The following is a 26,660-nucleotide window of genomic DNA, read 5'->3' on the forward strand; positions in this document are numbered from 1 at the left end:
AAACGGGTATGCAAATGTTGGTTGTAACTATAATAGAGGCTATCGAGTTCACGTCTTGGGCAAAACTTTCGAAAATTGAGTGCCGCCGAGTCCCGACTAAAAACTTCAAAGTTCATCCTTAAGGTCGTTTGGAAGCTTGTGCGGCAGAACTGCATGTATACAAGGAGCTTGAATCGTGATTCTTGGAGCTGACTCCTGAGGCGTCGTTGTAAGGCCAGATAGGATTTACGGTGGCTCACGGAGTCTCAAACAGGGTCAGTGCAATTAATTTCTTGTTGTTTGGATTGAAGGGGCAGTTAGTTGAAGCCTGAAGGGCGTTTTGAAATTGCTCGTGACTTGGATATTGGTTCGGAAGGTCTGAACGATGAAGTAAATCTGTGATATGGCAATAGATGAAGGCACCCACATCAGGAAGCCAGAGGGGTGATGTCGAGATTATCTTGAAAGGCAGACGATTGGGATATTTCAGCCGAGTTGCTTATGTCCTCTTCCACGGTTGCAAGCAGGAAAATCCGGAGGTGAAAGGTTTGTCCGCTTTGAGGAGGGTGCATAGATCGATGTCGGACTTACCAGCGGCGCATGCATCGACGCCCTCAACATCTTTTTAAAAAATCTTGGTGGTCTATAGTTATAGAGCAAGAACAATGGCCCGTCTCGAAAGCGAACACGAGGCTTCCTTCTTTGAATATTTTGGATAAGGCGTGAAGAGTCATTCAGCAAAGTTGCGCGACCGAGACTTGGTTCTAGTTTGTTTTCGTTCTTTGCCCTGTTTGTTTTTGTTTACTTGGTTGGCCGCATTTAGAAATTTCGAGATTGGATAGTGTAGTTGAGAAATTCCAGATTTTAGTTTGGAAAAGCAGTAGTATAGGGAAGTGTTGCCAATTTGTATTTACAGTTTATACTTGTATTTTATATATATATATATGTATGTATGTATATTTATATTTATATTTAAAACCCAATTGACCTAAATGGAAGTTGAAGAAGAAGCTTCTAGGGTGGACCTCGTAGAATCGAGAGTCTGACCGACCCCGCAGGTGTCGCGCCCGGCTGACCATACAGTGTTTGGTAGAATTATGTTATTGGAGGATTCCTTGCAACAGATTTTAGCTCAACAATTGCAACTTCGAATTCAGGACTATGCAGAGAAGCTTGATTTTGAAATGACAAAGCTTGCCGCACGCAGATATAGCCATAGGTAAGGCTTGGCATTCTAGGAAGAATCCAGCCATAGATTGGAAAAAGCACATTTATCAGTTCAAGATGAACGATGTGATATATGTCTTATGAGGTGAAAAAGATATACCTCAAGAACCGTTGGTTTCCGTAATGGAAATTCGAAAAGCTCAAGAAGAGATTTTGTTTCTTTGTATAGCATCGGTAGAGTTGATTGTTGGTCCTTCGGCTAGCACTAATGTTACCCAAGAAGGGGAGATGGCCAAGTTGGCTGATCAAAGAGCAGAGGAGTTCTCTAATTATTTTAGGGATGAGTTACCTTATGGGTTACCTCCACAGCGGAATGTTCGGCATAAGATTGAGCTAATCCCGGGGCAGAACCTATAAATAGTCCTCCCTGTAGATTAAGCTTCACCGAAGAAGCGGAGGTGCGAAGACAACTGGAAGAATACCTCAAGTTGGGGCACATTCAGTCCAGTTTCTCACCTTTTGCTTCGCCAGTGATATTGAAGGAAAAGAAAGATGATACTTTTCGCCTCTGTACAGATGACAGAGCATTGAATAATATCACTATTAAGCGTAGGTATCCGATGGCTTGGATCGATGATCTGCTAGATACATTACATGGGGCCATAATTTTCAGCAAGATTGATCTTAAGTGTGGCTACCATCAGATCCGTATTAGAGCCCACGATGTGCATAAAGCCGCTTTTAGAAGCAGGTTTGGACATTATGAGTTTTTGGTAATGCCGTTTGGACTTATCAATGCTCCGGCTACATTCGTCATGCTTATGAACGATTTACTACGCCCGTATATCAGGAAGTTTGTAGTACATTTTATTGACGACATTCTTGTTTTCAGCAAAAGTATTGCTGAGCATCATGAACACTTGAGAATAGTGTTCAATACTTTGAGGAAAGCCAGTCTCTATGTAAATAAAAAGAAAATTGTACTATGTATGGTAAGACTTGAATATTTAGGATTCATTATTACTCCTGAGCGGGTGGAAATGGATCCAAAGAAAGTAGCTGTGATACTGACTTGTCCTATCCCTCAGAGTTTGACCGCTGTGCGATCATTCTTGGGATTTGTCCAATTTTATCGAAGACATCAAAGGATATTCCGAAATAGTAGCGCCATTGACTGATCTGACCTCAGATAAAGTGTCTTTTATATGGGGATAGAATCAATAGGAAAGTTTTAACACCATAAAACAAGTTGTGGTCTCAGGAAATCGAATGCGAGTGCAGGCGGGCAGGCTACCAGTCCGTACAGCCTGTACGGCTGTACAACTAATTTGCAACTGTTAAAGGAGTGGCCGATGGTGAGGCATTCCGAGCTGATGGTCGATGTAGATCACCTCCTCCAAAAGCTCCAAACAATGGTGAGGCTAAAGATTGGAAGGGAGCTCTACCTTTGAGGAGAGGGGAGCTTCCATTTGCGGGCTTCTCTCATCCTCTAGGTAGAGTGAGAAGAAGGGGAAAGCGGGAACGAGGCTTTGATAGCACATGAAGGCACATGGTGGAAAGGGAGAGAGAGAGGGAGGCTAGGGAGGGAGGAAGTGATACTCAAAGAGATAGATAATGAAATGTAAATGAAATGACTAGAGCAATGAACAAAATAAGAGTACTCACATGTAGACCAAAGAGCTTGTACCTTGATGCTTGATTGATTTGACGCTAGATAAGTACAGCTCTTATATAAGAGCACACACACACACACATATGAACACCTATGCATATGGGTAACTCCCAATGTGACACGTGGCATCCGTAGGACACACTAGAATAGAACTCACACTAGAACACACCAAACTGACTCAACTTGGCTTCATATTCTAACATGCCCTTCAGTTTTGTCTCTTTTCCTTTTTTGCACAGGCCACATGACTCTTCCTTTGAGCATATGGCACTAGCCTACAAGATATTTGCTTTGATCAAGGAGCTGCTGGATGAGGAGTTTGTTGATGAGCATTTTAGTACATTTTGTTTCTCCTGTAGCCCTATTAATTGGCATTAGTAGATTTCCTCCCCAATATTCCCTAGCGAAAAGATGATTTGTAGTATAGATTATATGTCTTGGTATGTGTGAGCCTTGATTGCCAATAATGTCCTTTCAGAGACCACCTCGTGTATGACTTCATGCTGCGGTTCTCACGTGGTCCGTGGTTACATGGGCCGTGTTCAACAACTTATCTCCAACTAAAGATAATTATATGTCTTGGTATGCCTGAGCCTTAATTGCCAACAATGTTCTTTCAGAGACCACTTGGTGTATGACTTCATGTCTTGGAGTATAGATTATATGTCTTGGTATGCATGAGCCTTAATTGCCAACAATGTCCTTTCAGAGACCACCTGGTGTATGACTTCATGCTGTGGTTCTCACGTGGTCCGTGGTTACATGGGCCGTGTTCAATAACTTATCTCCAACTATATTTGGTTAATGAGGGCACATGTAACTATAGAACATCATGAAGTAGTCAGTACTTGAGGGTAGCTACTTCAAAGCATGCAGCACACCATCCCTTCACTGAAGAGGCTGTTGAAGTTTAGGTTTTTAATGGACATTTGTCCATGGCAGCTAGTATCTCCATTTATTGCTAGCTTGCTTGAAGCGTGACTAGGGTCTAGGACTTCATCACATTCAACCAATGACACTAGAAGAGACTGAGCATCACTCCGTTCTTTTTCATCATCAGTAGATCTTAGATGACCTTGGATATATAGTGTTTGATCAGGAGAGCATAGGCTTTTCTTTACTAAAATCATTCTTATTAATTGGGATGACATCTTTGACAATTCTGAGAGCATGGATGCTTCATGATGAAGATACTTCTTTAGATATTGTGACTGAATTTAAGCCCATGAGCATTGAGTGGCTCCATGTTGAAGCAGATGCTCTATAGAATCAAAGCCATGTATACAAAAGATGGATAGATTCCACTTGCTTCATAGGATGAACATGTTAAGCAGCCCCTTTGAAACCACTGAGGTGGCATCATAAAACTGGTTGCACTTTGTGGTTGCTTATGAAACAGATGTCAAAACAACTCTTAATGGGAATCTCCAAGAGAGAGTCTACATGCAGCAGGCCCAAGATTTGTTTATTCTAGTCAAGCCAAAGCTTTATGGGCTGAAGCGAGCACCTTGTGTCTGGCATTAGAAGATATATCAATTTTTATTGTTCATGGTTTTTGTGAAGGCTCTCAGTAAACCGAATTTGTGTATTTTGCAAGAGGGAAAAGATTAGATAATGCTCGTCCTTTGTGTCTATGGTCTCATACTCACTGACAATAATAAGCAGAAAATTGCAAGTGGAAGGTTTTCTCAATATATTTGACACAACTGTGTGTATGTGGCTTCTTATTACACTCCCTTTTTGATAGTTGTGAGGAGAAATTTTGCAAATGTGAAAGCTGACCTATTTATGTACATATAATGTGACGCATTGGGCTTATTAAACTATCATTTGGGCATTTAGTTTTGGCAAACACTCGAATAGTACATGTCACAAGTAAAATTCTCGTGCATATATCACAACACCACAAAGCAACTATAAACGTGCTTGATAGACGCACAAAATAGCGAGCGCGTCTATAGGCGTTGCTTGAGTAGAGGAATTACGGGCACGTTTAATAGCGCATCTAATAGCTCGTCTATTTGCGCGTGTATTAACATGTCTATTTGCGTGTTTAAACTGAGAAAATACGGGCCCATCTAACATTGCGTTTATCAATGCGTTTATTTGCGCGTCTAAACTGAGAAAATACGGGCCCGTCTAACATTGCGTTTATCAGCGCGTCTATTTGCGCGTGTATTAGGGGGTTTATTTGCGCGTTTACACTGGGAATTAGACGCGTATTTAGACGCAAACCAGAGAATACAGAAAGTGAGATTTTGGTGTACATCATTGCTTTCCAAACATTGCCCATGATTACCAAAGCACATAATTTTAACAAAAACATCAATGCTTTTTTGCAAGCCCACATATACAAAAATTAAGTGAGGTGAGGAGAATGAGACAATATGTAAAATAGTTTTGCCAATATCAATGATGGGCTACGGTTCAATCTCATCCTTAATGAGATCAACCCTTGCCAAACTATCTACTTCAAAATCCAAACAAGTGTTTAGATCTACAAATACATTCAACCCACTACTACTTGTGCTACTCATGTGCTCATCGAAATCAGCATCACCAATGGTAGGCTTGTCCTCACGGTAATGGCCTCAATATCTGTATCTCCTATCTCATGATCATCCTCCTCTCTCGTATCACAGTCATCATCACGTCCATGGCCATGATCATCCTCCATACGCTCCATATTAGTAAATGTATTATACATCACTTTGGAACGTGACATAATAGGTATGACATGCCACCATCTATTATTATCCACCATTGGTTGATAGACAACCTAATTCAAACACAAATACAATCATGTTATTTTTCTTGCATCAAATATTTTTCTCTTAGATACTGAGGGTATGGCACACGAGATCCGTGGTGTGTACGAAAGAGGGCCCTTTCTTCTTGTCTTCTTGCCTTTGCATCCTCGTATCTTGTCACCCATCTTTTCATCACATCACTATTAAGCACGCAATAGAGGTTGATACTATTATGCAACTCCGTGTCTATTACTTTGTTGCGTCCTTTCCCTTGAGGCACAATAGATGTCATCCTTAGCTCTTCATCATCTCTCCATAGTCGTGGGAGAGAGCTATCCACATCAACAAGAAACTCAGAAATATATACAAGTGACTTTTGTACCAACCAACCCTCAGCCATGCTACCTTCGGGTCTTGCATTTTGTCTCACGAAGCCCTTCAAGGTCTTCATGAAGCACTCGAGGAAGAACAACCATCGTGCATGTAGAGTACCGCATATAGCAATCTCATCCACCAAATGCATGATAAGATGTAGTTGGCTTGTGAGAATAGAACGTGGAAATGTCTCCTCCAGTAAACAAACCACCTCCACTGACATAACTCGAGCATTCGCAAGTGTGGTGGGATCTATTTCCTTTGAGCTCACATGCCTAGAAATAAAAAAGTACATCATATTAGCAATATGCATTCAAACTTGCATGGAGCATTGATATGCATCATATTTTGTATCATGTAAAGTACCTCACAAGCTCGCCCATCTTGTAAATACAATTTTTCACGTCCTTCGATGCACTACGTGAAATGCTAGTAGGTAGTATGAACTGAACCCACGAGGAGGTGGTTGATTAGTTGCTTATAATTATTCACTCACAAATTTGAAAGGAAAAAGATATTATGCACATAAAATACTTACTTGGAGCATCTTGTGCCAATCATGAGATTTCAAGCCATATAATTGCTCTACACCTCTTTTCTTGCTCTTTGTAAAGGCTCCCTTCAAACACCTCATGCATCCAGTGGGAGTACGAATTGTAGTAATAGCGCGCTTCACTGTCGCCATCTCTAGCTTTGATAACCTCGACGGTGCACGAGGTTTAAAAAAACGCCCATTTGGTCTCTCTTGTGGCCAAGCTTCACGCATCCTCCCTGTGGTATATAGATCCTCCCTTATGCCTACGGAATCTCGTGTCCCATTCAAATGCTCCCAAATGGTAGATGCCACATTCTTGAAGATATGCATGGGATCAAGCAGGTGATTGATCTTGAGGTGGGACCAATATGGTAAACGATGAAAGATGGAGTATCTAAACAAAATAAAGTGTTAGCGGGCAATCTTTATTTCCTTCCAATATAGCACACAATAGTTACAAACCCTTACCGGCTCATGCCGAGTGGTGGAGAAGTCGTGGAACCGTCCCAAATTCTCATCCAATCTCCCGCAGTGAGTGATTGTGGGAGGACTTCATTCCAAGGGGCAACATATCTAGGATGATCAGGTGGGAGAAATCGATGGTGATTCTCGTAGATGACCTTATTCAATGCGTCTGCCCGTGAGGCAACTAGCGAAGGACCACAAACAGGACATGCATGGTAACCCGATGTAGTGAGACCTGAACAATAGACGCAACTAAGAGTTAGGTGGGTTTAGGGTGCCACATCCTTTGCCTATTCATAATTAGAAGTGCAATGCTTACCTGAACACTCGCCATAGCCTGGGAAGTCATGCATCATCCACATCAAGACTGCTTTGCAGTTGAAGTCTCGTGACGAGGGAGGCCTGCTCACATCATGCACCTCGATACCTCTCGAAAGTATCTCTAGCTCGTCAATCAAAGGCTCCGAATAAACATCAGGGTTTTTGGCTTTATGTTTCCCTAGAATTAGAAGGGACAGCATAACATGTCCTTTCTTAATAGCCATAGAGGGTGGAAGATTGTAATTCACCAATACCACTGGCCATACACTGTAAGACGTTCTTTTGAGACCAAATGGATTCACGCCGTCCATACCCAATCCAAGTCTCAAGCTCCTAGGTTCTTCCTTGAAGCTTGGCCATGTGTCTTCAATATGCTTCCACGTAGGAGAGTCCGCGGGAGTTCTCCACTTGCCATCGGTTGATTGATGGGAGGAATGCCATGACATGAGCTCTACAATAGATTTGCACTTGAACATATGTTGGATGCGAGGGATTATGGGAAAATGTCGCAATACCTTACGAGGCACGTCCAAGGTTTTGAGATCTTCTCTATATCTTGCCTCTCCACAAGTAGGACACTCTCTTGCATCCTTATGTAGTCCACGAAATAAAACGCAATCATTGACACATGCATGGATGCGCTTGTAATCTAATCCTCCAAGAGAGGTCACATGTTGCCTTGCCATATCTCTTGAGGTCGGTAGTTTATTCTCCCTTGGAAGCATTTTACGCAATAGCCTGAACGTGAAGACCATGAATGAGGAAAAGCATTCGAGTAATTGACCCACTAGCATAATTCACCATGTTTGCAAAATAGACTTTAAAGCTTACTTGAGTAATGCATTCAAACTTGCAATGCTCCATCCATAGATGGTTTGCAAGTTTAGTAACTCAAGGGAGGCACATAGAACAGAGAATGTGCACACCTCAAACAGTGGAGTCAATGCTGCAGTAAAAAGATCATCCTGCTCCATGCTATCATCCCTCCCTTAATGGACATATAAATCTCGCACCATATCATCAAACACCTCCTCCTCCACGGCTTCATGAGGTAATGGTGGAGGGCTACTATCACCATCACTCCATGCATCCGTAATGGTCCCTCGTGAAGATCCCACCTCATATCGCCGACGCTTCGCCTCCTCACGGCGAGCATAGGGCAACATATGCGGGTGTGGCACTGCATCCTGTATCAAATTAAAACAGGATCATAACTCAAACATATGAACACCCATAGGTATCTCAATCAACCTTAACTTACAAACCCATACCATGTTTACAGTCGCATCCCATTCTCCATACTTTGAGATGTGATTGAGTGTAATCCTGCGTGCACGATACATGTTTCCTCGACATTGATCACACATACATTTGATTTTTTGCTCCAATCACATTTCGCGATGGTGGATACGGAGGGATTCATCCTCACTGGAGCTACTTGTTGAAGATGAAGACATCCTACAAAAAAACAACCCAAAAAAATTTGCTTTTCTTCAAATATTTAATTTAAAACTCTGTGGCGCGTCTAAAGGCGCATCTAAGACCGCGTCTGTCTATTCTCCGGTGCACGTCTACAAGCGCGTCTAAAACCGCGTCTATCTATTCTATGGTGCACATCTACAAGCGCATCTAAAACTGCATCTGATCTGTGTATTTAGACGTGTATATAGACGCGTATATTAGACGCGTCTATAGACACGGCTTTTAAATGTGCTTTTAGCGCGCTTGCTTTGCTTTTCTTCACATTACTTATACTTCGCGCGTCTTGCTTGTTTCGCTATTAGCAGATGTACAGTTTCGACGCTTAAGAGGAAGGCATCCACACTTACTTCCAAGCTTAAAGGAGAAGAGGGCGAACAAGGAAGAGAAGAAACTTTGAAAAAGGAGAAGAACCTTCCATACCTCTATCCAAGGTAAGTCTTTTTGCAGTTGATCTTTTTTGGAAGTTTGCTCTCTTTGGATTTGTACTTTCTCATATCCAAAAAACGCATGATTTGGGTATCAGTGTTACGTTTTAGTGTCGGGCGCATGTCCTTTTCTACTTTTTAGAAAAGTCCGTCTATTGGAGCGTGTCTATAGGCGCATCTCAGAGCACATCTAAAACCGCATCTACAAGCGCGTTTAGACGTGCGTCTAGCCTGTTTGTAGACACAGACAGTCGCGTCTATAGATGCGCTGTTATATGCAAAAATAGATGCGCTAATTAGACGCGTCTATAGACGCGCTCTGACAGTGAGCCGACAGTCATCCTCTCTTCCCTTCCCCTTTCTTCTCAGCTCATCAGTAATCGTCTTTTTTTCTTTTTTCCAGTTCATCATGTGGCCAGGAAGCTCTTCGGGATCACCTAATCTCCGGGAGTCTATTTTTAGGGACTTATATAACCTTTTAGGGCACCCTCCTAGTCCTGCGAAGTTATACGAGTATATGATGGGTACTCTAAACCCCCCCAGGAGTTGGCACTATAGACTCCAAACCACCCCACACCAGCTGAGATCACCCCAGCGGAGTCAACATAGCCTAGTCGGCTACACAGCGCGGGCCCATCTCCCATGCCGTCTTATGTCCCTTCCCCCATGCTGTCTTATGCCCCTTCCGCCATGCCATCTTATGCCCCTTCCCCCATGCCGTCAGGAGGTCCTTTTGTATCGCAGAGCCGTTGACGTACTCCTGTGCAGTCGAGACTCAGTTCTCCAGCTACGAGTGGTCCACGTAGTCCCGTGAGTCTCCAACTACGAGTGGCCAGCGTACTAGCTCGACACGACACGGTAGCAGGCGTAGTAGCAAGGAGAGCGGTGGGGGATGCATGGCACAGTGCTTTGGGAGGGGTGGCGATGGGGACGATGATGATTCAGATGATTTAGACGTGCCTCCGGGTGATGGTACGATATTCTATGACATCACTCAGATAGGAGGCATCTTGATGGATGCACGGTGGAAGGACGGCCTTCATGTGCTCTGTAATTGCTAACAATTACAGAGATTGCTTTATCCACTACAAAGACCAGCCAAAGAGGTTGGCTGATGAGACCCTCGTTGCTGTTCGCTCTAGGTATCCTAACCCCCCCAATCGCCAGTTCACATATAAATGGGCCAAGTCAAAGATTGTTATGATACTTGGTAATAAAAGATCTTCGCTTAAGAGGCAGGCACTAGCGGAGCTTGCCAGGCTCAAGGGAGGTCAACCACCAAGGTGCCCGCCCCACACCGCTCACAAGCGTGAGTGGAAGAAAGCAATGAAGTCAGCGAGGGAGGACCCCAGTCTGCAGCACATGGAGGCACGAAGGATCTAGATGGAGCAATATGGAAGCGTGCATTTTGGAGCAGGGGGTGTTGATTCATGGGAGGCCCAATTTGTAAGTATTGATCTCAAATTATATTGCTGATGTAGTTTATTAGGAGGTTGTTTCTTTGTACTAATCCCTCTGCAAATTGTGTCGTCTTGTAGCTTGATATCGTGGGCAGATACCCTACTCTTGTCGAGACAGCCTACCACCGCCACCATCACAGAGGAGATACATGGAGGCACTTCTATCATGACGGGTTGATTACTGAGGAGCAGTATATCCAGGCTAATGGAGCGGCCCTCGAGGTATTTGAAAGCAATTAAATAATGTCAATATTATAAGTAAAGATTTGATTTTTCATACATTGATATATGTTGTCCCTTGTTTACAGGTCCCTGCACAAGACGACGAGAAAGAAGACGAGGAAGGAGGCGGAGAAGGGAGCGCAGAAGGGAGCGTGGAAGGGAGAGAGGATTAGTTGTAGAAGTAGTGCTAGCTACTCTTTTTTATACTTAAAGCCACTGGCTTGGCTTCGTGCCTCTTGTATATACACTCCTCTTATTTTTTGTACTTGAAGCCACATGACTTGGCTTAGCTTCGTGTATATGTACATACAAGCACTTTTTGAGCTTTCAATTTTATTGCATTTTGGAGTTGTAATGTTTTATTTGGAATTGTAATTAAAATGCGGTTGGCTGTAAGAATTGAATTACACAATGTGGAAATGGGATTCTTGTAACTATATAGCATACACGACATACACAACATTCTGTAAATTTAAAAAAAAATATTATAAAGCGCGTCTATCAGTGCGTCTATAAACGCGTCTATATACGCGTCTGTCTGTTCAAGAAGCGTCTATTTGCACGTCTATAAACACGTTTATAAGACCGTTTAAAAATGCATCTATACACGCGTTTAACGATGCGTCTGTCTGTTTTTAAAATTTTTAAGTAGAGCATCTATTTATGCATCTAATGCGCATCTATACGCGCATGTGTCTACCATATAGACACGCTGTTAGATGCGGGTCTCTAGATGCAAAAATAGACGCGTAAATAGACACACCCGTAAGTTTGTTATTTAGTTCAGTAGACGCATCTATGTGCATGTTTGTAGGTGCTTTGTCTTGTTGTGTATCCAGCATGTAGGACATCAAACCCATAACACCTCTGTTTGGAAAAAGTATCAGAGTTAGCACGCACGACATTGGGGAATTTTGATGGACCTCTTTAATTTAAATGGTATGCAGTACATTGAATATCGAGCTTTGAATAAATTTATGGTAGTAGAGTTCACATTTACCACATAAACTGCTAGGATGTGTACTGAGATATTATAAGTTTTTAGCTATGCCTTTGGACCTAACTAACTAGCTTTAGTAGAATGATGGATTAACTATTCACTAAATGTTAAGACTATGTGGTAATTTTGAATGACACTGGTTTTTAGCAAAGACGCATATAAAAATAAGAAGCATATATAAATTTTTACTTCTAAAGAGTTGCCACTTGTATCTAAATCCTAAAAGTACTAGTCTATTTCAAGCCCATATTGAATATTTGGATCATTGTATTTGTTAATGGAATTCCAATGAACATTTGGTTCCTTGTATCTATTTATGGGATCCCAACGAGTTTGTAATTTGGTTGTGACCCTAAGAAAATAGTCCATTTCAAGGACCATGCAGCTTTTTTTTTTTAAAAATCATCAAGAACTGTACTTATATTTCAGATCCTCTAATGAAGTCACTTGGAAAAGTAAAGCATTACAAGATGACTAATCAACAAGAAAGATCTTTTCAAACTTTAAAGGTGATTCTTACTAAAGCATAAGGGTTGCAATTATGAGATTGCAATAGGCCATTCTTTATAGTTGTAAGAAATGCTAGCATTTGTGGAAATTGGAGTAGCTCTCATGCAAATTGAGCATCCCATAGGAACTAGCAAAATGCAATTATAATACCTATGATAAAGAGTGAACAATTCTTGAGCATCCCATAGCAACAAATATAATTCCATTATAATACCTATGATATAGAGTAAATCATTTTTGTACATACAGAAAGCCACATGGTAGATCAAGATAAGATTTAGCCCTAGCAGGACATGTGGTAGATAAGCCATGCAAACAACCACATCAACATGCATGTCACCAGTAATGCCACATCAACAAGCATGTCACTAGTACCATACCAACATGCCATGTCATCATGCCACATTAGTAGTGCTTCTCCTAGGTATACAAAGCCTTGCAAGCACACATGCCCCTGATTTCTTTCGACACTCTGTGCCATAGCATTTTATTGCTTGATAGGCACACCTCTGCACTAGCACACTCCTTGCATGTGTACTTGAAAACCACATCATCATCTTTTATGCACTTTAAACTTTGCATCTTTTCTATACTTTATTTCATGCATTGGAAAGTGAAAAATTAATTAGATTTTGAGCCTTTAGCCTAATCTCTGGAGAATCAACCCCATAAAATCGAAACTATATAGACCAGTATGAGGACCTAGTCATAGATCCAAGGCCTAATATATGTTATGCAAGCAATTTAATGAGATAGGTTATAGCTAGTCTACGTAGGTCCATCCAGTTCCCCATATTGCATATACTCATATACATGATATTTATAAAAGGAAACTTGATGTGAAATCAACAAAATGCAATATGATTGGTTACAATGAATAAAACAAAGCTTATATGCTTTATGATCCCATCAACAAGAAAACTATTGTCTCCAAAGATGTGTTTGATGAGAATTCAAAGTGGATGAAATCCACATCATAAAAATGATACAAACTAAAGAAGATATTGAAGAGAAATCAGAGCAAGTAGTTGAACAAGAAGAACTAAGAACATCAACATCAACAAGAAAAAGGAAACAACTAGCAAGGGAAATCAATCCAAGTTAAAGCACAAATTATGCTCCTATGATAACAATCATGTAAACAAAATAGCAATATATTTTGAAGTTGTAGTTTAGCAACAGGCAAGATGGCAGAAAGCAATGAATCAAGAAGTGGATGCATTGTATAGAAACAACACTTAGCAACTATGTAGCTTGCCACTAGGAAAGAAGGCAACTACAATGGAATGGGTTTACAAGTTTAAGTACAATCTAAATGGTAGCATGAGAGAAAGTAAGACTTGTTACAAAAGGATTTGCACAACAAAATGGACAAGACTATGAAGAAACCTATGCTCCAATATACAAAATCGATTCTATAAGATATTTGGTCTTATTGGCAACCATCAACATACTAAACATGCATCAACTAGATGTCAAGAATGCATTTCTAAATGGATATTTAGAGAAAGAGATTCACATGCAACAAGTCTAAAGACTTGAGGAGTGGCTTATCCGAAATGGTGGCTAGCATATGATCACACTACCATCTTCTAGATTGCTTTCCCTAGAGCAGGTGCAATTGTGGATGCACGATAGGAGTGATTTGTTTATAGAGAAGCCATCGAGAAGCTTTACCAAGTGATGCATTGGGTTCTGAACCAATGTGCTATTAGGAGGCTAGGAGTCTCCATTTTCTTATTGATGACCCTCATTGAGGTGAATTTGGAGCTATTGGTGCCTCTTGCACAACAACACAAAGCAACTATAGACGCGCTTGGTAGACGCACAAAATAGCGGGCGCGTCTATAGGCATTGCTTTAGTAGAGGAATTATGGGTGCGTCTAAAAGCGCATCTAAAAGCTCGTCTATTTGTGCATAAATTAACGCGTCTACTTGTGCGTCTAAACTGAGAAGATACGAGCCCGTCTAACATCGTGTTTATCAGTGCATCTATATGTGCGTGTATTAGCGCATTTATTTGCACGTTTACACTGAGAATCAGACGCGCATTTAGACACGTAGATAGACGCAAACTAGAGAATATAGAAAGTGAGATTTTGGTGTACATCATTGCTTTCCAAACATTGCCCATGATTACCAAAGCACATAATTTTTTGCAAGCCTACATATACAAGAATTAAGTGAGATGAGGAGAATGAGACAATATGTAAAATAGTTTTGCCAATATCAATTATGGGGCTACGGTTCAATCTCATCCTCAATGAGATCAACCCTTGCGAAACTATCTACTTCAAAATCCAAACAAGTGTTTAGATCTACAAATACATTCAACCCACTACTACTTGTGCCACTCATGTGCTCATCGAAATCAGCATCTTGAATGGTAGGCTCGTCCTCACGGGTAATGGCCTCAATATCTGTATCTCCTATCTCATGATCATCCTCCTCTCTCGTATCACGGTCATCATCACGTCCATGGCCATGATCATCCTCCATACGCTCCATATTAGTAAATGTACTATACATCACTTTGGAATGTGGCATAATAGGTATGACATGCCACCATCTATTATTATCCACCATTGGTTGATAGACAACCTAATTCAAACACAAATACAATCATGTTATTTTTCTTGCATCAAATATTTAAAAACGAGTATTTTTATATGTGTGCATAGTACCTGTTCACATTGTTGCGGTAGTACTAGTGTGTCCTTCCTACTTTGCCAAAACTTTGTGGAGTCAATAGTTACAAAGCCACTTGCATGGCGTTTGATTGTTGCATTAGGGCCTCTTTCCACCACGTCCTTAAACCACTTTACATCCAAAACATACACAAAGAAGCGTCGAAAGTCAAGCATAATAATATCTTGGATTATGCCACAATAATCATCCATGGCTCCATTGGCTCCCTCAAAGCTAGCAATGATGCCGCAATCTTGTGTGTTTCTCTTATCATAAATCCGTTGTGTTCGAAGATGCTTGCCCTCACACCATATAGCATTGAACATAGTGCACTACACCAAGAAAAAATCAATTAAATAAGCAATCTAAATTATTGAAAGCTCCTAACTTATGCATAACATTCTATATACCGACCTTGCTCATGCATCCCCTAGCATACTCCCACTCTTCCATTGTGATATGCATCCCCTCGTCTTTCTCTGCTTTCTCCATTTCATCAAGTAGCCAATCCACATGAATATCCTTTGGAAGTGCTCTTAGATACTGAGGGTATGGTACACGAGATCCGTGGTGTGTACGAAAGAGGGCCCTTTCTTCTTGTCTTCTTGCATTTGCATCCTCGTATCTTGTCACCCATCTTTTCATCACCACTATTAAGCATACAAAAGAGGTTGATACTATTATGCAACTCCGTGTCTATTACTTTGTTGTGTCCTTTTCCTTGAGGCACAATAGAGGTCATCCTTAGGTCTTCATCATCTCTCCAATGTCGTGGGAGAGAGCTATCCACATCAATAAGAAACTCAGAAATATATACAAGTGACTCTTGTACCAACCAACCCTCGGCCATGATACCTTCGGGTCTTGCATTTTGTCTCACGAAGCCCTTCAAGGTCTTCATGAAGCGCTCCAGGAAGAACAACCATCATGCATGTATAGTACCGCATAAAGCAATCTCATCCACCAAATGCACTACGAGATGTAGTTGGCTTGTGACAATAGAACGTGGAAATGTCTCCTCCACTAAACAAACTGCCTCCACTGACATAACTCGAGCATTCTCAAGCGTGGTGGGATCTATTTCCTTTTAGCTCACATACCTAGAAATGAAAAAGTACAACATATTAGCAATATGAATTCAAACTTGCACGGAGCATTGATACGCATCATATTTTGTATCATGTAAAGTACCTCACAAGCTCACCCATCTTGTAAATACAATTTTTCACGTCCTTCGATGCACTACGTGAAATGCTAGTAGGTAGTATGAACTAAACCCACGAGGAGGTGGTTGATTAGTTGCTTATAATTATTCACTCACAAATTTGAAAGGAAAAATATATTATGCACATAAAATACTTACTTGGAGCATCTTGTGCCAATCATGAGATTTCAAGCCATATAATTGCTCTACACCTCTTTTCTTGCTCTTTGTAAAGGCTCCCTTCAAACACCTCATGCATCTAGTGGGAGTACGAATTGTAGTAATAGCACGCTTCACCGTCGCCATCTCTAGCTTTGATAACATCCACGGTGCACGAGGTAAAAAAACACGACCATTTGGTCTCTCTTGAGGCCAAGCTTCACGCATCCTCCCTGTGGTATGTAGATCCTCCCTTATGCCTACCGAATCTCGTGTCCCATTCAAATGCTCCCAAATGGTAGATGCCACATTCTTGAAGATATGCATGGGATCAAGCGGGTGATTGATCTTGAGTTGGGACCAATATGGTAAACGATAAAAGATGGAGAATCTAAACAAAATAAAGTGTTAGCGGGCAATCTTTACTTTCAACCAATATAGCCAATCTTTACTTCCAGCCAATAGTTACAAACCCTTACCGGCTCATGCCAAGTGGTGGAGGAGTCATGGAACCGTCCCAAATTCTCATCCAATCTCCCACGGTGAGTGATTGTGGGAGGACTTCATTCCAAGGGGCAACATATCTAGGATGATCAGGTGGGAGAAATCGATGGTGATTCTCATAGATGACCTTATTCAATGCGTCTGCCCATGAGGCAACTAGTGAAGGACCACAAACAGGACATGCATGGTAACCGAATGTAGTGAGACCTGAACAATAGACGCAATTAAGAGTGGAAGGTGGGCTTAGGGTGCCACATCCTTTGCCTATTCATAATTAGAAATGCAATGCTTACCTGAACACTCGCCATAGCCTGGGAAGTCATGCATCGTCCACATCAAGACTGCTTTGCAGTTGAAGTCTCGTGACGAGGGAGGCCTGCTCACATCATGCACCTCGATACCTCTCCAAAGTATCTCTAGCTCGTCAATCAAAGGCTCCAAATAAACATCAGGGTTTTTGACTTTATGTTTCCCTGGAATTAGAAGGGACACCATAACATGTCCTTTCTTAATAGCCATAAAGGGTGGAAGATTGTAATTCACCAATACCACTGGCCATACACTGTAAAACGTTCTTTTGAGACCAAATGGGTTCACGCCGTCCATACCCAATCCAAGTCTCAAGCTCCTAGGTTCTTCCTTGAAGCTTGGCCATGTGTCTTCAATATGCTTCCACGTAGGAGAGTCCGCAGGAGTTCTCCACTTGCCATCGGTTGATCGATGGGAGGAATGCCATGACATGAGCTCTGCAATAGATTTGCACTTGAACATATGTTGGATGCGAGGGATTATGGAAAAATGTCGCAATACCTTACGAGGCACGTCCAAGGTTTTGAGATCTGCTCTATATCTTGCCTCTCCACAAGTAGGACACTCTCTTGCATCCTTATGTAGTCCACGAAATAAAACGCAATCGTTGACACATGCATGGATGCACTTGTAATCTAAGCCTCTAAGAGAGGTCACATGTTGCCTTGCCATATCTCTTGAGGTCGGTAGTTTATTCTCCCTTGGAAGCATTTTACACAATAGCCTGCACGTGAAGACCATAAATGAGGAAAAACATTCGAGTAATTGACCCACTAGCATAATTCACCATGTTTGCAAAATAGACTTTAAGGCTTACTTGAGTAATGCATTCAAACTTGCATTGCTCCATCCATAGATGGTTTGCAAGTTTAGTAACTCAAGGGAGGCACGTAGAACAGAGAATGTGCACCCCTCAAACAGTGGAGTCGATGCTGCAGTAAAAAGATCATCTTGCTCCATGCTATCATCCCTCCCTTGATGGATATATAAATGCCGCACCATATCATCAAACACCTCCTCCTCCATGGCTTCATGAGGTAATGGCGGAGGGCTACTATCACCATCACTCCATGCATCCGTAATGGTCCCTCTTGAAGATCCCACCTCATATCGCCGACGCTTCGTCTCCTCACGGTGAGCATAGGGCAACATATGTGGGTGTGGCACTGCATCCTGTATCAAATTAAAATGGGATCATAACTCAAACATATGAATACCCATAGATATCTCAATCAACCTTAACTTACAAACCCTTACCCTATTTACGATCACATCCCATTCTCCATACTTTGAGATATGATTGAGTGTAATCCTGCGTGCACGTTACATGTTTCCTCGACATCGATCACACAAACATTTGATTTTTTGCTCCAACCACATTTCGCGATGGTGGAGCGATGGTGGATATGGAGGGATTCATCCTCACTGGAGTTACTTGAAGATGAAGACATCCTACAAACAAACAACCCACCAAATTTGCTTTCTTCAAATGTTTAATTTAAACTCTGTGGCACATCTAAAGGCGCGTCTAAAAGCACGTCTACAGTCGCATCTAAAGGCATGTCTAAAGGCACATCTACTCTGTGTATTTAGACGCTCCTATAGGCATGCCATTAGACGCAATTATAGACACGGCTTTTAAACCTACTTTTAGCGCGCTCGCTTTGCTTTTCTTCACAATACTTATACTTTGCACGGCTTGCTTCCTTCCTTATTAGCAGATCCACAGTTTTGATTGCTTAAGAGGAAGGCTCCCATACTTACTTCCAAGCTTACACTTAAGAGAAAGGCACCCACAATTACTTCTAAGCTTAAAGGAGAGGAGGACGAACAAGGAGGAGAAGCAACTTTGAAAAAGAAGAAGAACCTTCCATACCTCTATCCAAGTAAGTCCTTTTACAGTTGATCTTGTTTGGAAGTTTGCTCTCTTTAGATTTGTACTTTCTCGTATCCAAGAAGCGCATGATCTGGGTATCAGTGTCACGTTTGTGTGTCGGGTGCAATGTCCTTTTCTACTTTTTAGAAATCCTGTCTATCGGAGCGCGTCTATAGGTGCATCTCAGAGCGCATCTAAAACCGCATCTACAGGCGCGTCTAGCCTGTTTGCAGACATAGACAGACGCATCTATAGACGCTCTGTTAGATGCTCTGTTAGATGCTCTGTTAGACACGCTAATCAGACGCGTCTATAGACGCGCTCTGACAGTAAGCCTCTCTTCCCTTCCCCTTTCTTCTCAGCTCATCAGTAATAGATTTTTTTCCTTTTTTCCAGTTCAACATGTGGCCAGGAAGCGCTTCCAGCTCACCTGATCCCCACGAATCTATTTGAAAGGACTTATATAACCTTTTAGGGCACCCTTCTAGTCCTGCGGAGTTATACGGGTATATGACGGGTACTCTAAACACTTCCCAGGATTCGGCATTACAGACTCTAAACCACCCCATACCGCCTGAGATCACCCCAGCGGAGTCAGCACAGTCGTCTTATGCCCCTTCCCCCATGCCGTCAGGAGGTCCTTCTATCTTGCAGAGCCATCAACGTACTCCTGTGCCGTCGAGACTCGGTTCTCCAGCTACGAGTGGTTAGCGTAGTCCCGTGCAGTCTCCAGCTATGAGTGGCCAGCATACGAGCTCGACACGACACGGTAGCAAGCGTAGTAGCAGGGAGAGTGGTGGGGGATGCATGGCATAGTGCTTTGGGAGGGGTGGCAGTGGGGACGATGATGATTCAGATGATTTAGACGTGCCTCCGAGTGATGGTACGATTTATTATGACATCACTCAGACAGGAGGCATCTTGATAGATGCGCGCGGGAAGGACATCATGGCCTTCATGCGCTCTATAATTGCTAACAATTACAGAGATTGCTTTATCCACTTCAAAGACCAGCCAAAGGGGTTGGCTGATGAGACCCTCGCTGCTGTTCACTCTAGGTATCCTAACCCCCCCAATCGCCAGTTCACAGATAAATGGGCCAAGTCAAAGATTGTTACGATACTTGGCAATAAAAGATCTTCGCTTAAGAGGCAGGCACTAGCGGAGCTTGCCAGGCTTGAGGGAGGTCAACCACCAAGGGGCCCGCCCCACACCGCTCACAAGTGTGAGTGGAAGAAAGCAATGAAGTCAGCGAGGGAGGACCCCAATCTGCAGCATGTGGAGGCACGGAGGATCCAGATGGAGGAATATGGAAGCGCGCATTTTGGAGCAGGGAGTGTTGAATCATGGGAGGCCCAATTTGTAAGTATCAATCTCAAATTATATTGCTTATGTAGTTTATTCTACGGTTGTTTCTTTGTACTAATCCCTCCGCAAAGTGTGTCGTCTTGCAACTTGAGATCATGGTAGATACCCTACTCCTGTGGAGACAGCCTACCACCGCCACCATCGCAGAGGAGATACATGGAGGCACTTCTATGATGACAGGTTGATTACTGAAGAGCAGTATACTCGGGCTACTAGAGCGGCCCCCGAGGTATTTGAAAGTAATTAAATAATGCCAAAATTATAAGTAAAGATTTGATTTTTCATACATTGATATATGTTGTCCCTTGTTTACAGGCCCGTGCACAAGACGATGAGGAAGACGAGGAAGGAGGCGTAGAAGGGAGCCCAGAAGGGAGCGTGGAAGGGAGCGAGGACCTGGAGAACATAGATTAGTCGTACAAGTACTGCTAGCTACTCTTTTTTGTACTTAAAGCCACTGGCTTGGCTTCATGCCTCTTGTATATACACTCCTCTTATTTTTTGTACTTGAAGCCACATGACGTGGCTTAGCTTTCTTATTTTTTGTACTTGAAGCCACATGACGTGGCTTAGCTTCGTGCTATATGTATATACAAGCACTTTTTGAGCTTTCAATTTTATTGCGTTTTGGAGTTGTAATGTTTTATTTAGAATTGTAATTAAAATGCGGTTGGCTGTAAGAATTGAATTACACAATGTGGATATGGGATTCTTGTAACTATATAGCATACACAACATACACAACATTCTGTAAATTAAAAAAAATAAATAAAGCGCGTCTATCAATGCGTCTATAAATGCGTCTGTCTGTTCGACAAGCGTCTATATTTGTGTCTATAAACACGTTTATAAGCACGTCTATTTAAGCGTCTAAGTGCGTATCTATACGTGCATGTGTTTGATATATAGACGTGCTGATAGACGCGGGTCTCCAGACGCGAAAATAGACGAGCAAATAGACGCGCCCATAAGTTTTTTATTTAGTTCAGTAAACGCATTTGTGTGTGCGTCTATGGGTGCTTTGTCTTGTTGTGTTGCATGAGGTTGCATAGATTTGGATTACTCCCGCTCTAAACCTCCATATCGCAGAGTCTACTCAGTTAAACGTCGCCACACAAGGTTCCAAGCATCAAAGGACCCATTCGTCACTTACAATATTAATGAACTAGACACGATAGAGATAGGGTGTGCCTGGTTTTCACAATCGTGCATGTTAGAATTGTAACCTGTGATTTTATACTAGAAGCTATTGATAGCCCTTGTGGGGTGGTCATTTGATATTCTCTTGCTTCAAGAGCACATATTTTCTAGCTCTCAAATATCTACAAAATGGAGGCGCCCTGTTTTAGGCAGGGGCTCATTAGTGGAACGAAGCGGGGCTGTGAGCTTATATGGAGGTAGGGGCTAGAGGTGACTTCAACTTCACAGCCTCCCTTCTTCGACCAGGGGCTTTGATGCTTACCACGAGGATGAGATCCACTTGCATTGTGCCTGGCATGAGCATGTCGGTCCACTCTTCCATTGTATAACATCAAAAACAGCCACGGGAGTGGCTCACCCAGAAAGGAGTGAGAAATCTAGATGCGTTGTCCATGCTAAGTAGCTCAGTGGGACTAGACAACAAATGCCTCGGCGTGTGCTTTGTGAACGTTGAAGCATGCTTTATATTTTGTGGATCTTTCTTCTGAGAACTCGTGAGGGCAACAAAAAGGTTTCCGGGATGATACTACTGAAGCCAATTTGTGTTTACCCAAAGAGCTGCAAGACAGTGAGTTGTGATCCAGTGTTTCGTTGTGGCATCTTCGATGCCTATAAAAACACACTTGCTTCAGCATGTATAGGCACCAACAGGATAAACTAGCACCATGATTCTTTTCGAGAACTTGTAACACCTTGAGCAATCTGTAGCATTTTTCCTGAATTTTTTTTCCAAATTATTTCTCCCAAACACCCTGCTTTAAGACCGGTCAATCAGCATTTTGTCGGGGTTACGATGTGCTCCTATAGATCCTGACGTCTTGTATAGAGGAGGTGGGCGAGGGACATGGGAGAGCAATGAACTCGGGATCCAACAAATGGCTGAGATGGGGCATTGGATCAACTGAGAATTCTAACCATTGACGTGGAGCGGCGGACACTAGAAAGTTTGGCCGGAATTTTGAAGAGGAAACTGGGAGAAGGAGAGGAAGAAGCGCCTGCCTCTCGACGTCTGCATCGCTTTTAGGGACAGCCTCAGCGCATCGCGGGCCTGCAAAGCATTCGTAGCATTCGCAGAGCAGCTCCTCGTTTGGAGACGTAGAGAATCGCCGTTAGACGTCTGCATCGCTTTTAGGGACAGCCTCAGCGCATCGCGGGCCTGCAAAGCATTCGTAGCATTCGCAGAGCAGCTCCTCGTTTGGAGACGTAGAGAGTCGCCGTTACCGCTGCAATCGTAAAAGGCAGCGCGTTCTGCGGCGAGGGAAGCGGGCCGACTCCATCCGGGATCTGGAGAGTGAATATGGCGAGCCGGGAAGAAGGAGGAGGGCGAGAGCCAGCAGGAAATGGAAAAGATGAGGTTGAAAGCGAGAGAAATGGTGAAGAGGGTGGCGGTGAGGGAGGAAGCGGCGGCCCTGGCAATCAAGCTCTTGAAGCTCAGCATGAGGTGTATGATGCATATTTCCGACAAAGCTGTCGTACGTCCAACGTACAAGAAGACAAAGCTATCGTACGTCCAACTTACAATCGGTCGGACCTTCAAACTTACGTCCTTGCATAAACGGCCCATTCTCACCAATCCCCTCCCAGACCTTTTCGCCTGCCCCATGGGGGAAGTGGACTGATTTGAGAAAGCAGAAATTAGCTTTTTTTTTTGCATTTTTTGGGGCCTTTAACACGTGTGTTTTTGTGATTGGCTTGCCACTCTATCTCCTGCATGCACTTAATTGTGCGCATGCGGTGTGGATTGATGAGGGTCGAAGGAGAGGTCCGTCCTGATGCAGAAGAAGATTAGTAGCACTAAAGCCCATTAATATTGCATGCAATTGACAACTAGATGCGTCGTTTAGCAAGGTAAGCCCTCTAAATCCAAGATTTTCGTAGATACATTTTCATTGCTCGAGGCTTCCAGCATGCAATTTGCATATACCTGGTTGAGGTGTTTACCATTCAATTCACATCTATAAAAGCTTAAGTGGAGAAGCCTCACAGTGCAATTTCGAATCGATTTCTGCACGAGACTAGGCAGTGATGGACGCTTCCAATGATCTCATAAATACTGAGAGTGGGGCTTTTGTGAAGGGTGAGAACGTCTGCTTCCTTCTACTTCGTCCAAATTCGTCCTTACTTGATTTCGTCCTTTGCACTGCGTTTGTTTACTTGAATTCGTTCTTTGCACAGCATTTGTAATCTTGGCATGGTGATTTGTTTCTGACTGTAGTCGTTTTGTTTGTGCAGGACTTTCCAAGGTTTGCCCACAGATTTTGCGATCTCCTGTCACCCCAAGCTTTGAGAACGAACCTAGTTTAAAGCATTGTGACAACGAATTGAAGAAAAACATCCATGGCAGTGACGGTAAATACTTCATCATTATGTTTTGGATGTTACTGTTCGTAGCGTGGACACATTTATATGCATGCTAGGATTTGACAGTTGATTGCCGAAAACTATTTCGATATCTACCGCTGCCTTCGATGGCCTCTGCATCTTGCTCCTCCCAAATGTCCTAAGGACTTAGAAAGCTCATGCATGCAGCCGATTCGTCTATTGGTCTGAGGATTTATCTAATCGAGACTGCATGCGTGAGTTCCAATTGAGGTGTCGAAGTCTGCTTTACACCATTCCTTGCAGATTGTGGATACGCTTCCTCTCCTTGCCTTACACCCTCCCTAATTTCATCTACGCTACTACTCTAAATTCCACCTGCTCTCCAACACTACCATCTCTTCTACAATGTCACTGGTACAGCTCTATTCATTGTCTTTGACAACGGTTCACTTGATACCAGGAGGATTACTTTGTAGCTTTGGTCTCTCTCACAGCCTATTCTTTCCTTTTCGCCATAGTTAGCAGTGGGGGATCATCTGCAGCTAGCGGGTTGCTAGATGTTTCAGCTTTGAGAGTGGTTCGGATTGCAAGCCGTGATCAGCCTGGATCTGTTCAGTTATTTTGTGAGCATAATTTACATTGCTTTTAGAAATTTTCTATAAATTAAAGATATGTACGCTATATTTCGTTGGAGACATGTAGTGTACTAGTACGTCTTAATGAAAAATATGCACCCTTTCTTTTGAATCAACCTAAGTACAGTATTTTTGATTTGTAGTATGGTTTCATTGATTACTCTAGCATGAAGCACTTTGTTAGAGGCTTATTATCTACTTTTGAAATTGTTTGAAGCTTGTGCAGCAATTTCAGCATGCTCCTATATGGAGAAGAGTGCGTCACCACCTACACCTAAGTGAACACCCTCCATTTGTGCATCCCCTAGCAAGCAAGCCACCAAAGGAAAATCTACTAAAAATTCTGCTATCAAGAAGACCCCTCTAAGATCATTGAAAGGTGTATTCCAAGAGGTTGCCGAGGAGGCTTACGCCCAAGGTACATGCACGAAATCATTATTTTTGGCATTGTTTCTTTATTAGGAGATTTGATTAGTTTTGTTGTCAGTGCGGAAACTTATTCACGAGAACTCGGAGTATGTTGGTTTTGGATCCACTACCACATTGAGAACCCGGAGCATGTTAGTTTTAGATCCACTATCACATCTACTATGAAATGTTCTTCTAAGTTAATACCTTTAAAGTATATGGAGAAAAACCTAACATAGAAGTCAATGATGTTATAAACATTGAATCTGATTAAGTTGGAACTCTTTTTTAACATTGTAATTCCTTTTAAGTTATAAGTAATTATATGGTACTTTCATTGTTATTATATTTAAAGCTTTATAAATCTGTTTTGTTAGGAAATCAAGAGAAATACAAATTACATTTTCAATTGTAAACACTTGAATATTTACTTTGAAGTTTCTTATTTCTCTTCTTGCAAATGTTGATTCATTGTGATGCAAAATGTCCCACATAAATATATGAAAGTTCGATTGTAGGTAGTTTTAAAGTCTCATAGTTTTTATTTTGTTAAGGGAGTAAATTGAAATATTTTTTCCATTTACAATTGTAAATACTTCCATGCTTAATTTGAAGTCCCAAGTTTTACTTGTTACAAATGTTATTTCATTGTTATGCAAAAATGTTTTAGATAGAAAGCATGAGCAAACACAATTGCAACATATTGATATAGAAAATGTTTAGAGCTTTTACTTAAGATGCTTACTTTATTCCGCATTTGTATTCACAGCAAGCAAACAACTTGTGTGCAAAGAAGACAATGATGAAGTCAATTCCTATAAAGGATGCCAAGTTATCAGCAAGCTCATGCTCTCTCCACACAATGCATCTATTTCCAAAGCAATTATCCTATCCAAAGAAGACTTTGTAAGTGGGGGGAAGGCATTAGTCTCATTAAGCATTACCCAATTGTCTGATTGTGCACCCCATAGATTTGTCTTTGAGGGAAAATTGCTTTGTAAGTATGGTACTTACAAAGTAATAAACCCATAGTATCCAGTCTTCTTAAAAGGAGATCTTATGGGGATGAGGTCTGTTCACACACAGTTACTTTGCTCATACCATCCTCTTACATTCACCAGTTTGTCAACTTCTTGGAAGTTGGTGAGTTCTATAGAATTGAGGGTGCAAGTGTTGTCCCAAGAGGCAACATTGAAGGTGGGACTTCAAAAATTTACTTGCTTCTTGATGTTACTACATGCATCATTAAAGGCGAGCCCTTTGAAGGAAACCTTCGCTTGCTACCAGATCATTCATTGTGCACATATGTTCCTTGGGCTTGTGAGATGATGAACTTCAACAAATGGAATGTTTCTAATGTAACGGGGGCAATTGGGATTGTCAAATTCAAAGTGGCAAGCGAGGATCGCACAAATGACCAGATCATTATAGTTGATGGGCCACGAGACGAGGACAGAGCTGCAGTAAGTTTGGTTTAACATAGCTTCTTTAGCAAACGTCGTTATTTCTATTTTGTTAAACAAATCCCCTAATATCATTTTCTTGTCACAGTTAACTTTTGTTAATGAGTGTAAACCAACTCTCACCCAGCTTATACAAGAGTTCAATGAAGAAGGTGTTGTTA

At 42.0% G+C, this 26,660-nt stretch overlaps 1 pseudogene; it reads right to left on the reverse strand.

The window, feature by feature from the left end:
- The window catches only part of LOC147901219 (tryptophan aminotransferase-related protein 4-like), a 35,018-nt pseudogene extending 11,744 nt beyond the window's left edge, over positions 1–23,274 (reverse strand).
- Between the last annotated feature and the right edge of the window lie 3,386 nt (positions 23,275–26,660).

This window comes from Dipteris shenzhenensis, chromosome 6 (genome assembly GCF_047967505.1).
Source record: "Dipteris shenzhenensis isolate YYH24624 ecotype China chromosome 6, Dip_SZ_1.0, whole genome shotgun sequence".
NCBI classification, from domain to species: Eukaryota; Viridiplantae; Streptophyta; class Polypodiopsida; order Gleicheniales; family Dipteridaceae; genus Dipteris; species Dipteris shenzhenensis.